General features: G+C 41.5%; 1 protein-coding gene across 3 annotated transcripts in view; it reads right to left on the bottom strand.

The window, feature by feature from the left end:
- Positions 1-16,262, bottom strand: part of Dab1 (DAB adaptor protein 1) — a 1,123,238-nt gene that overhangs the window by 783,160 nt on the left and 323,816 nt on the right. For all 3 annotated transcript variants that reach the window (XM_029539573.1, XM_029539575.1, XM_029539576.1), the window contains exon 2: positions 13,054-13,213. The gene's annotated coding sequence lies outside the window, so the exon portion shown is untranslated. The remainder of the gene's footprint in view (positions 1-13,053; positions 13,214-16,262) is intronic.

The raw sequence follows: 16,262 nt of genomic DNA, 5'->3' as shown, positions 1-16,262 counted from the left end.
CCAGCTGTTAGCAGGCAATTTACTAAAAACACATGAAACCAGAATGATTCAGACACAAAGTAATTTTAGGAACACATCCTTTGGCTATGTGAAAGAAAACAAAATGAGAAAAGGGTGAAATAGAATGTAAAGAATTATAAGATGAAATTTTAAAATGGAAGCAAAATACATGCATTTAAAGCACAGACTTTCATCAAACAGGATGGTACCTGTCACCAGACACAAGACAAGTATACACCCTTGTCAATGGTGTGGATCCTTTTTTCCCAATTCCCACCTCCTCACATCAGCATCGAGGGGAGGGATGTCTGCGATCCGGGAGACAAAGTAAATTGGAGGACCGCAGTTGAGAATAGTCTTGTAGTTGAGAATATTGTAAGTCTGCCAGGTGAGAGCATGGGTAGCAGAGGCAGAGCAGACCCTTGCTGATGGTAATGTGGACAAGGAGAAAGAGTGGACCCTTGCTGATGGTAATGTGGACAAAGAGAAAGTTTGGAAAGTTTGATAGTTTGAACCCGGCATAGATGGTTAGAAAGGGGGATCAAGGAGAAAGAGAAAAATAGAACATATACAAAAATGGACTTTTGTTTTGTTTGAGACTGGTGTGGTGGTTTGAATAACCATAGGCTCTTGTATTTGCATATTTAGTCATCATGGAGCAGAACTATTTGAGAAGGATTGTGAGGTGTGGTCTTGTTAAAGTAGGAGTGGTCTTGTTGGAAGAAGTATGTCATTGGGGGGTTGGCTTGAGGTTTCCCAAAGCTCACATCAGACCTTGCCTTTCCTTTCTTTCTCATCTCATCCTATGGATAAGGCCCAGGGAGTAAGATGCTGCTATTATAGGCCTGACCATGGTACTTACTGGGGGATATGGAAGACTTTGGACTAGAAAAATAGTCAAATGCTTTGAGCATGACTTCATGGCCCTTCTAGTAGAAGTATGGAAGACCATGATGTGGGCAATGTGAACTGTGGGAGTCCAGATAAGGAAGTTCCAGAGGAGAAGAGTATTAATAAGAAAAGACCATTCTTGTGATATATTTTTCTGAAGAATGTGGCTGTTTGCTTCCCTTGTCCAAAAAATTCTGCCTGAGGCTAAATTGAAGAGTTTTTGTATTAACGTCATTGGCAGAGATATCAAAACAGCCTAGTATTGACTCTGTCATGTGTATATTAGTAATCACTCTTAAGAACATTTATAGTGAAAACAAGCATGCAAGCTGGACAAAGGTAACTACAAGATGTACAGTTTAAGGAACAGGGAGCACCAGGAGGTGTAATAGAGATAAATCCAGTGTTCAAGGAGATGTTTAAAGAATGTTTTTAAAATGGTTTTTTTAAAAAAAAAAAAAAAAAAAAAAAAAACCCTGATAATTAATGTAATAGAGGGAGCTGTGACCTCAGAGGAAGACCCACACAACTGAGCTTCCTAATTATAAAAAGCAGTTAAGGCAGAGCTAAAGCAGAAAAGGGAAGCATTAATAAGAAAATGCTATTGCAAATTTAACGGCAAGAGAGGGCCAAGTCCAGTCCCACCAAGCAGTAGAACTACGTCGCTTTAGCCGCATGGTTCTGGCTTCAGAGTTAAGAACATAAGAAAGGGGCTATGGAATTTTAAACCATAGCTAAGGAAGGCTGCTGAAGTCAGGCATTTGTCAGGGGTGTCCCTACGTGGAGACCCAGAGAGGCTACTATGTGAAGTGGTGAAGGTGATGCCTGGGTTTTACTGGAGACCCCAAGATATTGGTGATATCTGAGTCACTGAATACCTGCCAAGGAGAGCTGCAGACTGAGTGTGGGACCAGCTCAAGCGAAAAAGTTTGTTGGTTGCCATCGACAAAGCAGAAATGAGTTGGAGTTTTGAAGAATGTTTTGATACCAGATACAGAGATGCAGAATATAGAGGTTTCCGTATTTGTTTTTGGTCTTGCTTTGGTCCAGTATTTCCTCACCAAGTTCGCTTTATTCCCTTCTTGAATGGTTTTATATATATATATATATATAAATATATATATATCCATTTAGAAGTATATGATATGCCTTTTGGTTTGACAGAGATTACAGTTAAGAAATTTCCTTGAGTCTCAGAAGAGATTTTGAGCATTTAAACAGTGTTGAGACTGTCATAGGCTGCAGGAACTTTTAAAAATTGGACTAAATGCATGTCTGCCTTACGTTATGGCTATAAGCCTATGGAGACTGGGGAGTGGAATACGGTGGTTTGAATAATAATAGCCCCCATAGCAATATGTTTGAATGCTTAGTTATCATGGAATGGCACTATTCCCTGGGTTAGAAGGGGTATCGTTGGAGGGGGAGCGGCCTTGCTGCTCTCTGCCATTATGACAATGGACTAAATCTCAGAAACATAAACCAGCCCCCAGTTACATGTCATCTTTTATAAGAGAGCCATCATGGTGTCCCATCAAACAATAGAATGGTGGCTAAGACAACAGTGGATCCGCATACAATCCAGGTGGCCTAAAACTCACAGAGTAGTCCTAAGAGGCTGCAAAAATCATGATCATCCTGCCTCCACATTTCAATTGTCATCATTACAGAACAGAACAATCATGGAATCTTTGGAAAGAACTTACGGCAGAGAAATTGGCAGAGCAAAAACATGGTAAAGTGACACGCCTTCAAGGCTTCTAGCGAGGCATAGTTCTTTTAAAATCTGAAGGGATTTGGAGAAAGAGACAGAAACTTTGTCTTTATCTACACAATGAGGACAAAAGAGTATGTTCCTTGCTAAGGCATTGTAAGGATGTGATGAGCTCACCACAGTGCCTGGAACACAGCTCTCCACATGAGGCTTGTGATCACCTGTGTTATTGCTGAGCCCTGATGTCATCAGCAGATTGAAAACTCTAGCATCCTATTTCATATAAATGATGGTTTCCTCCTGTATTCGATCTAAGCAGTCTACATGAGTATCTTTGGCATAATTTCTCTGGTACAGAGGAAGAACAGAAAGCCTGGGAGTCAGGTCTGAGGAGATGAGAGAATGACTAAACAAAGAGAGACAATGAGCAAAAGCACCCACAGAGTGGCAGGACTCAAGAGGCGACTGTTGCAAGATATTAATGAGCAGGGAGATCTGGAGAATCCACCGCAAAGCTTTCTGAGAGAGACCAAGAGGAGTAGCTGGGGACCGCCACAAAGAGCAACGATAAAGGCGGCATGACAGGTCCCAGCAGGCCTGGCCCAAATGCAACACAGAACAAGCCAGCCTGGGTAGAAGAAAGCAGCATGTCTTGTTCAGCTCCTCTGTGAGACTGTCGTTCAGCACTAGCTTCCTGGCAGGGTGAGACAGGGGCTCCAAACCTTACAGGTTACTCAGAAGTCACCGGAGAAAAATAGAAGAGGAAAGCCTTGAAGAATGAGGATGGTCTCTGATGGGATGCAGTTACCATAGAGACCACTCTCAATGCTAGCCAGGAAGGGCAGTCCCTGTCCTCAGAGTAGTTAACAAGCTATTGACCAAACATGAAGATGCCAGCAGGTGAATAAAATGAAGGCGCTACATCACAGCTGACTGCTCTAAGATCAAACACAGGAGCAAGCAGCCATAAATCAACCAGGCCACTACAGACATCGAATCAAGTTCAAGAGAGCACAAGATTCCAAGCTGCTATGCACAGCACAGGGAGGTTGTCCCAGAGGCAGGTGTTCAAAAGAGAGGCGCTCATGTTTGCCCAGACTTGCTTAAGACTTAAACAGGATTAAGACAAAACAGAACAGCACCACTTGCAGGCATACAGACAGTAACTAAGGATGTGGGAAATCTTAGTTGAGAAAAGCATGTGAAGGGAAAGCATAAAGGAGAAAACACTTCATAGCATATTGCCCAACATTCAGTCAAGCTGAAGACACAGCACAGATAGCAGGAGGATCTCGGCTTCCAGAATCAAGAGCTGTTGTTGATATGTAGCAAACCAGGATTTGAATCAGGTCTTTTTGAGAGAAGACCTTTGGTTCTTCTCAAGCTGCTTCTACACTGTAACTCTCTACACTCTACCTGTAGCATGTTCAGATGCACATCCAATGGTATGAGCAATCACTTTCTGTTTTGCTTATCATTTTTGTTCCAACTATAGGAAGTAGTCACAACTGAGCCATTCACTGGATAGCCAGACCTGTCCCTACAGCAGGAGGACCTTGAACTGCCACATCTAGAAGCAGGTCTATTCTATTTGCATAAGTGTTGGCTTAACATCCAAGATCCTCTGTCCTCTAGAATAGCTGACCCTACTTCTTCCTCTCCTGCTCTGGGAGGCATTTAAAACACCAAAACGCCTTGTCTTATACATTGGGATTCCTCAATACCAAATGAATTTTGTTTTCTGCTTAACTGATTGCTGTGCCATTTTAAAATTCAGCTAAATGACCATATCATTTATTTATCTAATCGTTCATTCATTCATTCATTCATTCAAAAAGATCTAGTACTTACCAAATGCCAAGAATACTGAGTCCTTCCTATATACTTTCTTACCAGTTATGCAACTTACTAATAAGAGGCAACTTCTCAGGGCAGGGCTGTATGTTGATGGGTCTGGCTAGCTCATTAGAGTTTAGATTCCTCGAGGGCAGATTGGGTCTTACTCACATTCTAGCTTCGTTTCTAGAATTAAGCACATAGCAGCTTCTCAATAAATATTTATTAAAGGATGAATAAAAGAATACATGAATGAATTGCATTTCAAATTCTATCCAGCTTACTGGATTCTGAAGGGAATTCTCCAAGCCATAAAGTAGGCTTGGGACGAAACGTTCTCATGTGCATTACTTAATAAAAAGAGCACTGGGTCAATTGAAAAATTTAAAGTCAATATGAAATTGATCCTCATCAGCACTTTCTTCTCCAAATATATAGACAAAGGGACATTTCTGAAACATATGTATTAGTGTTGCATTTTCTGCTCCACAGGCTCAGCGATCGTTGTCACCTCTAAGTCCAGCTCTCATTAATTTATGGGGCATCCAGCATAATCAGCAATAGGCTTCTTGGCAGCATAAATTGGAGACTAGGCTAGGATTCGAATGAGCTCTAAGTTGCAAACGAGCTATTTCCTTGCCTATTTTCTCTTAGAAGTTACTGAGCACAATTTTAATGATGCTGAAGCCCTGTAGGCAGGATGTTCAAGGACCCTCCAAGATTCTTGGCCATCTGGACCCCTTCCATTGTACAAGAGAAAGAGTTTAGACAACCCAAGTAACACACAGGACCTTCTCCATCCAGCTAAGCAGTTGAATACAGAGATGCCCAAGAGGGAAAAAGAGAGAAAAATAGGACTCCTTGCTGAAAGAAATACAATATCAAGAATACCCCTGGGCACAAAAGCCTGGTGCCCAGTGCTGCACCTGTATGCTCTTTTGTGAACTGCTGGGATGGTCTCTGGGAACTGGCCTAGACAGAACTGAGAAAATGGCTTTGGATCCCAGGTTTGCCTTTCCTGCAAGCACTGGAAAGTGTCACAGCCCAAGAACACCTTGAGCAAGCCATGTCCAATGCTAACCTAGAATTGTTTTGCCTTGGAATGTCTTGCTTAGAACTTTTAGTCAAGGACACTCCTCCTGTTTTACAGTTGGCACACAAGGTGGGTATGGAGTGAGCCTGGGTTGTCCATACCAAATTGAAATTATACAGGGCAGAAGCCTCAGGAGTAACTTCTCCACACTGCACGTGGGATCTCAGGCACAGTCTCCCTGGAATGAAACTCCAAGTGGTCCTAGTGGTGAATCTAGGGAAATATAGGGCATGGGATGGGGAAAGAAGCCTTCAGAAGATGGAAAGAGGTACAATAAGGAAAGTGCTTTTATCCCACAGTGCACTTCTCTAAGTCTAGTGACAGGTGCTCAGGTGGGTATGTATAGTATTTATACATTCATATATAAACAGATGCAAATATATATGCACAATGCAAACATCTTCATAAATTAAATGCATATAAATCCCATATTTGAAGATATTATCATATTTGATGCAACCCTAATAGTATAAAGAAAAAGGCATCATTTCTACTTTACAAGGACCTTCAGAGCTGTGATGTTATATAGCCAAAGCCACACAGCCACTAGACAGAAGTCTCAGATTTGAACGCATGGTCATAGTCTTGAGTTTTTAAATCAGTCACCTGTTGAAGAGGTTTTATTATTTGAGACAGGGTCTTAGATATCCTAGGTTACTACACTTGCTAAGTAGCTGAGGGTTACCTTGAACTTTGGATCCATTTTCCAAACTGGGATTATAGGCATCTCCCATCGCTACTAACAATTATTTCAGTTTTGAAAGGAAATTAAAGTCAGGATTTGTACACTCCAACCCAAGTGAGAAAAGTGTTACTCACATCTTAGTCTGTGTAACCTTTGACTTCGATGGCGTCCTCTGGTCTCAAGCTGGCTATCTCTCCATCTCTCTCAATACAATTGGAGGATGCATGGCATAATAAGTCTGTTCATGAACCAGACATTCAAAGCCATTCTTTCTACTTTGTTAAAAAGAAAAAAAATGTAATTGTTTTCTTCTGTTCAGGCATGGTATATGTGTGTGTATATGCTTGCATGTGTGAATGCATGTTCACAGGCGTGTGTGTTTGTGCATGTAGAGGCCTGAAGTTGACATTGTCTCCCTTCACCATTCTGCCTATTTTACTGAAGCAGGGTCTCTTGCTGAATCTGGAGATTGCTGCTTTGTTTAATTTGGTTAGCTAGTTTTGGTTCCAGGGTTTCTAGGCAGGCTACCATGTCGGCTCAGTTTCTATATAAAATTTGAGGATTTCCACTCTGATCCTTAGTGGTAGGTATCATACCTGGTGAGCCATCATACCAAGCCTTGTCATAGTTTTCATATTTACAAAAGATATGGCAAGGTTAGAAGAAAATCTATGTGGAGAAACAATGGAGTGGAAAGGAGTCCTTATCCCACTCTGGGGAGAAATCCATCCATGTGTTAATGCAGCGTCTTCTAGTCTTTAGGTGTCTGTAACTACACACCTAAGCATATGTTTGCAAGGAAAAGAGTGTTGTGAGTTCTCACTCCTCCTTTCTGTCCATATGTCATTAACAACATTAAAGAGCCTTTAGAGATCACTTTTATTTTGTTTCCACCTTGCTTAAAAGGGAACAAAGCACCAAAAACTCTTTTCTCACTTGTGAAAGTTTGTTTCTTGCTCATTTTCAAAATTTCAGAAAACTTCATGGGAATGAATTTGTTTGGTCACAGTTCTCTGCTATTTCTATTTTAACGATAGAATAATAGACGAGGAATCCTGGGGTGAAAAGTTAGGTTACCATCTTTAGGACAACTGGGTGTGGGTGAAATTGTCAGGAGAGCTTTCTTTCCACCCCAGAATATCATATTTTGTGACGGGGCCTTTTGACATGGCCAAGAAAGTTTGTCAAAGTTTGAATAAGAACCAATTAAGGGAACATGTTGAGACAAAAATACATCTGTGCCTCTTCTGCTCTAGCTAAACTATATTTGCTGTTCCTTCGCAATTCAGTGGGTTCTATGGCTGATCTCCAGCCAAGTGGCTACAGTTAGAAAAGATGCAGGCCGTGTTCAGTTAGATTACCTCCAAACCCATCAAGTGGGATTTTTCCCTTTCTGTCCTCTTCTTTAAACATTTAGGGAACATGAGAAGGGAATGCTAATGTAAGACTAGAAATCAACCCAGTTCCCCAAATGGGTGCAATGGGCAGAATAATACCCTGCAGTTGTGCTAAGTCTAAGCATGGAAAGGGCCATTGATAAGGAAGCTAATGTGACTCATTCTAGTTAGTACAAATGAGCATTTGATTCACTCACAGGTCCCCAAACCCAAGAGTCTCAGCTGATAGTGTAGGCTTCTTGCCCTTTTCTGGCTAGTTCAACTTTTGAGAGACTTGTGGGTGCTCTGTAGACCTGTGTCTAGTGGAGTGCTTAGCATATCAAGTAAGCTGACATGGGTTGAGAGAATTAACGGGACCCTTTGAATGGCAACCTGCAGCACTTAAGACCTATTCCACCGTCTGAAAAAGACCATGCCCTTTGCCTCTGTCTCTTAGTATGTGTAAGAGCTTTACCCTACAGCAAACTCATTTCAACAGCATTGATCAGGTACACATAGGAAAAGTGCAGTGCCTGGGCCAATCCTCCAGAGCAGGATGCAGTACAGAGGAATGGGGAGAATTCACTTCTCTTTCTTCACAGATGCTAATTACAATGTACATAATCTAAGATGGGGAAACAACTTGCTCATCCAAAGAATTCCAGAAGTTGACCCATTGTCTTCTCGGTAGCCTATATGGAGAAAAGTCATTCATGTTCCTCTTATCCTTTACTGTATCCAAAGACTTGGCAAGTCCAGAGCAACTACTCTTGCATAGGATGAGGTTGAGATTACACATCTTCCCAATCCTGGGGCCTTTCCTTGGGTTGTAGTAGCTCATGCCAAATGGTCGTATGATATAGAGGAGCCAGACGTTACATTCTGTCTGCCCAGGGGCCTAATTATGTAGATAGCCCTCCAAGGCACAGTCTAAGGATACAATAACACAACTCATTATATTGAAACAACAAACTTGAGCTGCCATAAGAGGCCCCTGCCCATGTTATCAGTGTGCCATGCATACAACCCTTCCAGTCTGTTTTAATAACCACTTGTTGAATATGTTCTGTGCCATACATACAGTCCTTCCAGTCTGTTTTTAATAACCACTTGTTGAATATGTTCCCATAATTAAAATTCTCTGCAATTCCAATAAAACTTCTCTATTTTGTATCTCCCATCCTCACCACAGAAAAGAAATCTTTCTTCCATCATGAGATGCTAAATAGGCTTTGTTTCACTACTGTTAGTGTTGGGACCTGAGCTGTAAAACCTGAAAATTAGACACACAGGTCTCTGAAGTCTTTTTAAGCTTCAAAACTTTATTTTATTTGCCAATAAAGCTGAAAATTATTATGTATGCATACCCATAAAACAACACATAACTCTTTACATCTTCTAAATGAAAAGTGTTTGTAAAACTTTTCAAGTAAAAGCATTACATTTCAATCCAGTATATTTTGACAACTGATAAAGCACTCTAGAAACTGTACACTTCTTATCAATAAAATTCCAACGCTTCTAATTCATTCAGTTCTCAGACATATACAAATACTTCTATAATACTAGTGGTGGGGTAGAGAGATAGCTCAGGGTGTAAAGAGAATGCCACATGTACATCAAGGCTTGACCTTGAATCCCTACATAAAATCTGAGTACTAATGCAGCAGTGGGGGAGGAGAAGGCAGGAGAGTCCTCGGAACTTCATCAGCCAGACAGCCTGGTATGCTCCACAGGCAAAAAATAAGGCAATACTGTCCCCAGACAAGCTGGAAGATGAGGGTCCATGTCAGAGATTACCCTCTGACCACCACCAGTAGATCATACTCGTGTGTGTGTGTGTGTGTGTCTAAAATAATATTAATGAAAATATTCTTGAATAAGAGAAACAGAGTTTGAGCATCATTGTAATCGCTTTAGTTTTATATCCAAAGACATAACTTATACCTCTGGGACTCAGTTTCCCCATTTGTCAAATGTTAGTAGTGTTAATATTACTTCTCAGGGAGATCAAGTACACGACATTAGACTTCATATAAAGGTACTGTCTAAATAAAAAAGTACAAGTCTATCATATTCACACGAGTGAATCTCTATTCTAAGAAATTCTTTATTGGATTAAGCAAAGCAGCTCAGACTTTCAAAATCATGTCCAGCTAGTTATACTGTCTGCCTATAAAATAACGATGACTCTTTATCCTCAGACATCTCAATCCTAACCATCTTTGACAGAGTTTGACTGGTATGATGGCGAGTTTTATGTGGCCTTGACACAAGCTAGAGTCATCTATCTAAGAAGAGCAAACCTAGACTGAGAAGTCCCCCCACCAGATTAACCTGTGGACAACCATGCAGGGCATGTTCTTAATTGAGCATCGCTATGGGGGGAACCTAGCTCCCTGTGAGTGCTACCACTCCTGAGCTGATGGTCCTGGGCAACGGAAGAAACAGGCAGAGCAAACCATGGAGAGTATGTTAGTAAGCAGCACTCTTCTATGGCCCGTTCTTCCATTTCCTGCCTCAAGGTTCCTGCTTTGAATTCCTGCCCTAACTTCCCCGGACAATGGACTATGAGCTGTAAAATGAAATAAACCCTTTCCTCCTCAAGTTGCTTATGGTCATGGAGTTTTAGCACAGCAATAGAAATTCTAACCAAGGCAAATGAACACTTTCCTGCACTGAGCACTTGCTCTACATGCAGAACAAAAGACTTAGACAAGCACAGGGTTAAGTCCCAGAATCATCAACAGACATTTATGTGGGCTTGAGAAAACTTTTCTCCCCTCTTGGGACTTTGGTATCCTCATCTATGAACAGTTAGATGGTGTCCAGGAGAAAAGAGTGTTGCAAAAATTAAAAGGTAAGAACCCCTCAAGAAATGCATACACGGTTCAACCCATGTAGCAAGCACTCAACAGAAATGTCTACTGTATACTATATTCTTCCTCCTTTTCTCTTGAGCATCCTTGCGCTCAAATTCCAGCATAAGCCTTAGCATAAACAGATGTGGGCAAAGATGGGTGCTCCTAGTCAGGTAGTGTCAGAGAATGGCTCAGCCGAAGTCTCCATACCAGTATCACAACAGGGTCCTGCATGAGCCCCTCGCCCACTGTGCTCATCACCACGGGATTTCACCATGAGCATTTAATTTTTTTTTATATAAAAAGAAAGATTATTCTCAACGATGCATGCGATAAATATGCAGGCTTTAAACCTTTTAGAAATATTAAAGATTTTACCGCTCAGCGTTTGACAGACTTGATTAATCCCTTCCACACAGAAATATTCAGGAGGATAGCTGTGGTTGGGTTTTAAAGCTCAGAGAGTGTTCTTTGATAAAAGCAAAGAAAAGGTAAAGGGCTTTTAAAAAGAGTGAGCGATTCTCCTGCCACACAGAATAGACAAAGAATCCGAAGCCTGAGAATGCTGTGCAGTGCGGAGCAGGCTGGATGTCGGCATGGGGGAGGGGTGCAGGGAGCCCTGCTTTAAACCTTTCTCCTTCACAGGAGTTTTCCAATGAAAGGCACACGTCCAGCTGGAACACCAGTTGGGAATCTAAGAGGTTTCTTCTCCACTGGGCTCCAAAGGGATGTTGTGGGAAAGGGTGAGGGGGCAGGGCCAGCCAGGGCAGCACAGACTTCAGAGAGGGAGGAAATGCAAAGGCCACCACCTCTTTTCTGCACTTCTGTCAACAATGCTCTACCTGGATACACCTCTTCAGGCCTCAATTTAAAAACAAAAACAAAAACAAAAACAAAAAAAAAAACAGTAATTTTTCAGTTTGTTTTTTCTTCCTATTCAGTTTTGTTTTCAGTTTGTTTTTTCTTCCTATTATTAGCACATACGAATTACACAAATGTGTAGGAATCTGGCATGACAGACCCAAACACACATGTGGCATGTAGCCATCATCTCTATCGACGCGTGTCCCCTCCTCTCCTTCTTGGCATGCTTTCTAATCCCTTGTAGTCCACCTTCTACTTTCAGATCTGGATATTTCCCCTCCACTTTTATCGGGGCCCTCTAAAGAATGGAAATAAGTTTTGACCAATTTTTCTCCATTAGCATCTGCCTAGCTTTTGTACATAATCAGTATCTATTACTCGGAGAATTGTGTTTAATGAATGCAACTCTCTGAACAAAATAAATAAATAAATTGGGTTTAACAAACACAATCTTTTAAAGGTGCAGGTGATACAAACACCTTTAAATGTGGTGCTTTCAAAATTAGCAAGCAGATTCTACCTCTCTATACTGTGGTAGAAAAGAAATTATTTCAGAGGTTAAAGAACTATATATCCAGCTCAAACAGATGAGCTTGGCATAGCTTCCAGCTTGGCTTCTCTGCCTAGGAAAGGGGACTTGCCTACTTCCCGGTAGGTATCTTTGATGAAGGCATTTATAGGGGAGATAGGGAGGAGAAAGGAAAGGTACCCTAAATCCAGCATTCTGTTCCTTGGCAATGTTAGCCAAAGCTTAGGGAATGAGTGGTACAGCCCTAAACTGGATGCTCTAGGATGATGGGGAAGGATACATTGTATACAGTGCTACTGTTTCCACCTGTGAATTGCTGGCCTTTTCAATCCACCACCACCACAAACCTCTTCGCACCACTACCTGCTCTGAGCATTTCTTTGCTACCCAGGTCAATCTGCAACCCCAGTCCCTGTTCTATTTTTATAAGAGCATTTTCCCAACAGGAAACACCAACATATCTGCCACGAGATATTATGGGGGCAAAGGTGTAATTCAATTACGTGACTTAATCAATTCAAATGGCTAATGTACAAGAATCTTCGGATGTCATCCAGCTCTCAACTGAGGGGGAATAATTGTTCCATAATTTCTTAATTCTCCCACAAGACAGTTTAAATTAAAGGATGTCAATTTGCAAAGCCAGGCTGCATTGTATTCTTAAATTGGCCCTGAAATAGCCACACGAAGAAGGGTAATAAGGCTGACAGCACTGCCCAAAGTGCCCGGTACTGTGTGAAACTGTTTAATACGGTCAGACCCTTTAATCTTCATATCTACTGATGCAGAAAGCAGCATATTTCTGTCACTTATGATAAGAAACATTACTTTTTAAATTCCTTGGTGAGGTCTACAGATCTTAGGCAGTCAGGATAGTAGGGCTATTTCTGTTCCTGTGAACGTTTCCTTTTCCCCTCAAATTGGTTTTATTCTAATCCATTTACTTTCCAATCTAAGTGAGAGACAAGTAACCTGAAAGGAACCACACGGGAGAACAAAGGCATGTGCCTGTGGTTCTCAGAGCTGCTGCCTACCACCACAGTCAATAGTGAGTGATTAAATGCATGAGGGTCCCGAGGTGTTAAACTCTGGGGCCAACAGTGAGTTCCAGAAAGGGAGGGAAGAGAGAGAAATGAAGTTAGAGAGTAACGGGTTGAAGGGTGACTTGAAATATTTTTATAAAAGAATCAAGTATTGTACTCACAAGTGTCCTAAAAGTTGGTTCAGTCAGTGTGTCCAGGCTGCACAGGGGTGATGCTGGGGCAAGCGAGTTCCCAGGTTCTGGTCAGAAGGGAATTCAGTGAAGCTCTTCTGAGATTGCCAGGGCCACGAGTCAGGACTCATGGAGAAAGGGCAGGGAGCAGCTGCAGTGAAAGAAGCCCATGTCAGTTTTGAGTGCAGACCACAGAAGGAGAAAGGTGGATGGGTGTTGACTTGGTCCCAACCATGGAGTTGGGACTAAGTGATGGGGAGGAGGCCTGTTGTCTAAAGCAGAAGAGTATATGGGGTGCGAAGCCCTGAGCACTGCACTGGAGCTGAAGCAAATGGTTGAACTATATGGAAAAGTTGTATATAGTCCTATATAGTTGTAGACTGGGTGATACACATGCCTAAGCACCAAAGTTACAAACTGTACATATTTTACTTATGAGTCTATCTTGGGAATAATGCATTGGGGTGGAAGCAAAGGTAAGGAACATGTATATTTGGGACTGCAGAGATTTCTCATCAGTTAAGAGTGTTAAAACTCTTACAGAAGACCTATGCTTGGTCTCCAGCACTGATTTGGGGGCCTACAAAGACATGGGACTCCAGATCCAGGGCATTCAATACCCTCTTCTGAATTCTGTGGGTACCTGCCCTCATACACATATACTAAAATACGCATACACAATTAATAATGATAAATTATATTTTAAAATATATATTTTAAATCTGATGAATGTCACCAAATGACCGTCTGCAAAGGTTTAATTGTATACTCTCTTCAGCAAATAGGAAAGGTCTTTCCCCACACCCTCACAAACAGGGCAGACAAGAAATTTCTTTTATGGGAAGATAGGAAAGAGAAGGTACATTTATGACAGTACAGATGTTAATATTTCATGAATGACCCAGCATTTTAAGTGCAGGTTGCAGCTATTACATGTATTAATTTATTGTAAATTAACAATAAACCTCTGGCTAGTGTTATTATTGTTATTACAAATAAAGAGATAGAAACAAAGATAACTTAGAACATATGTCCATGACCACAGCTGTTAAGGATGGAGTGACGATTGTAGCCCCAGCACCTGACATCCTCATTCACAGCCTTGTCTCCTAATCGTCAGTTTCTACTCCAAGTGATGGCGTGTTGTTGATGATGTATGCTATAACAGGTACACATGGATAGAAAAGCAAAAGAGGGGGAAATACACAAGACAGCAAACCAGGGAGCTGGTTCTTTCCATCTTGATGAAAGAACACAGAGGCTATTAACTAGATTTTCAAAATATTGGGCTACAGGGAGTGATAGCAAAACCCCGAAGAAGAACATGTCAACACATTAACACATTTTTCTTACTTTTTTCTATGTCTTTCATCAGAACGAAAATGATTCTATAAATACTGACAATATTGTTGAAAGATGAGCTACAAAACCAAAAGTGCAGTGTAACCAAAAGAACATGACTCCAGTTCCTAGCCCACAGTCTACCATTCCTCAACTTGGTGACTTTAGAAAAGCTTCCCAACTTCTCTGAACCTCATTATGTCAATGAAAAAGTGAGTTTACAATCTCAGGAAGTGTTTTATGAGAATTAAGTGTGAATAATGTCTGTCAATGGGTATTACGATCTGTAAACAGCTCCTGCCTCTCTGCTTGATCTCATTCATTCCCATTCAGATGCCCCCACTTCAATCGAATCTGTCTATTTGCTTTTATTAAACTTAATGGAATCCCCCAGTCAGCTTACATTTCTGCATCCTGTTATTTTTGCTGAAACAATAACTTTGTTCCCTCAAATCTTCTCAATATGGATTCTTCCCCAAAGCCATTCAAGTCTACATCAACTGCCATCAACTCTGTAGAGTTTCATGGCCATTGACCTCAGATATACACTCCTCTATTTCTGAATTCCCTAGTGCCCCTGGACTCTAACACTATTCCAAGGTTAATCATCACAATTACAGCAGTCAGCACATGCTCACCTGTGTAGCGGATACGATTCTCAATATTTCACATACTTTGCATCTCACTTAAACCTTTACTCACTTGTGTGTGCTACTGTCACTTGTTGACACAGGCATTATGACTGTCACTCATTGCACATCTTATCTGTGTGGCTGGACTGAAGGCTTTCAAGTGTAGAGGCTATGAACATGACACTAAAAATCATGGGCTTTGGAGTCAAAGAACTTGGATCTCCAATGATGCTGAGTCCAGTCCCTCTGCTATTTGGCAAGTTACCAAACTTGGCAGGTGTTTCATTTGTAAACAGGGATGTTTGTGATGCCTACTTCCAAGTGTCATCAGAAGGCTCAGATTACAAATAAGAGAGTCTAAAACAGTGGCTGACTGATGGGGAGCTTGGTGAGTATCAGCCCTTACCATTATAGGTTGTTTTGTTTTGTTTAAGATACAGGCATGATAGTCCCACTTATAATGGTCTGACCCAATGATGGATGAAAGTGATATATATATATTAAGTAGAAACTAGACTTTTTGAATTTTTCTACTTTCTCAAACTGACAAATATGCTCTGGCATTCTTTTTCACACTGGGTCGTGGCAGTGAGCTGCAAATCCCAGTCAACTATCGGATCAGGAGGAGAACCAATCTGTAATCTCGGGGCACTGAATTGCCAAGTCATGATGTCCTGTAAGTGCATAAGCTCCGTGCATTTTCAGCTGTGAATGGCTTTGCTGAGATGTAACCCAACAGAAGGTCAAAGTCTCAGACATCTTTTTATCTCGGCTTGCACAAGTTAGAGCTTCTGCCTGAAGTACCTTCTCATACTGTTAGCATCCTTCCACAATGAACAAGAGGAAGCCAAGGACTAGGGTTCCCAACAGACCCTTGCTTGGGGGTCCCCTGTCCAGAGAACCTTGCCTCCACTTTGTCCTCTGTTAGCTTTTGATTTTTGCTGTTGCTCTGGCAACAGAGTCTTACTCTACAGCCTTGGATGGTCTGGAACTCAATATGTAGATCAAGTTGTCCTCAAACTCAACAGAAATCTGCTTGTCTCTGCCTCCCAGGGCTGGAGGTAAAGGTATGTACTCCCACGCCTGACATTATTTTCCGTGCCCTGTTTCCTTGCATGTCGGTCCCTTGGTTCCTGTGATACAGCTTCTTGTAGCAATTCTTACTCCATAGCAAGTTCCCTGAAAATGGAGACTTGTTTTAATCACCAATCCCTAACACTTCACACT

This window comes from Mus pahari, chromosome 6 (assembly GCF_900095145.1).
Source record: "Mus pahari chromosome 6, PAHARI_EIJ_v1.1, whole genome shotgun sequence".
NCBI classification, from domain to species: domain Eukaryota; kingdom Metazoa; phylum Chordata; class Mammalia; order Rodentia; family Muridae; genus Mus; species Mus pahari.
This window is presented reverse-complemented; position numbering and strand designations above follow the sequence as displayed.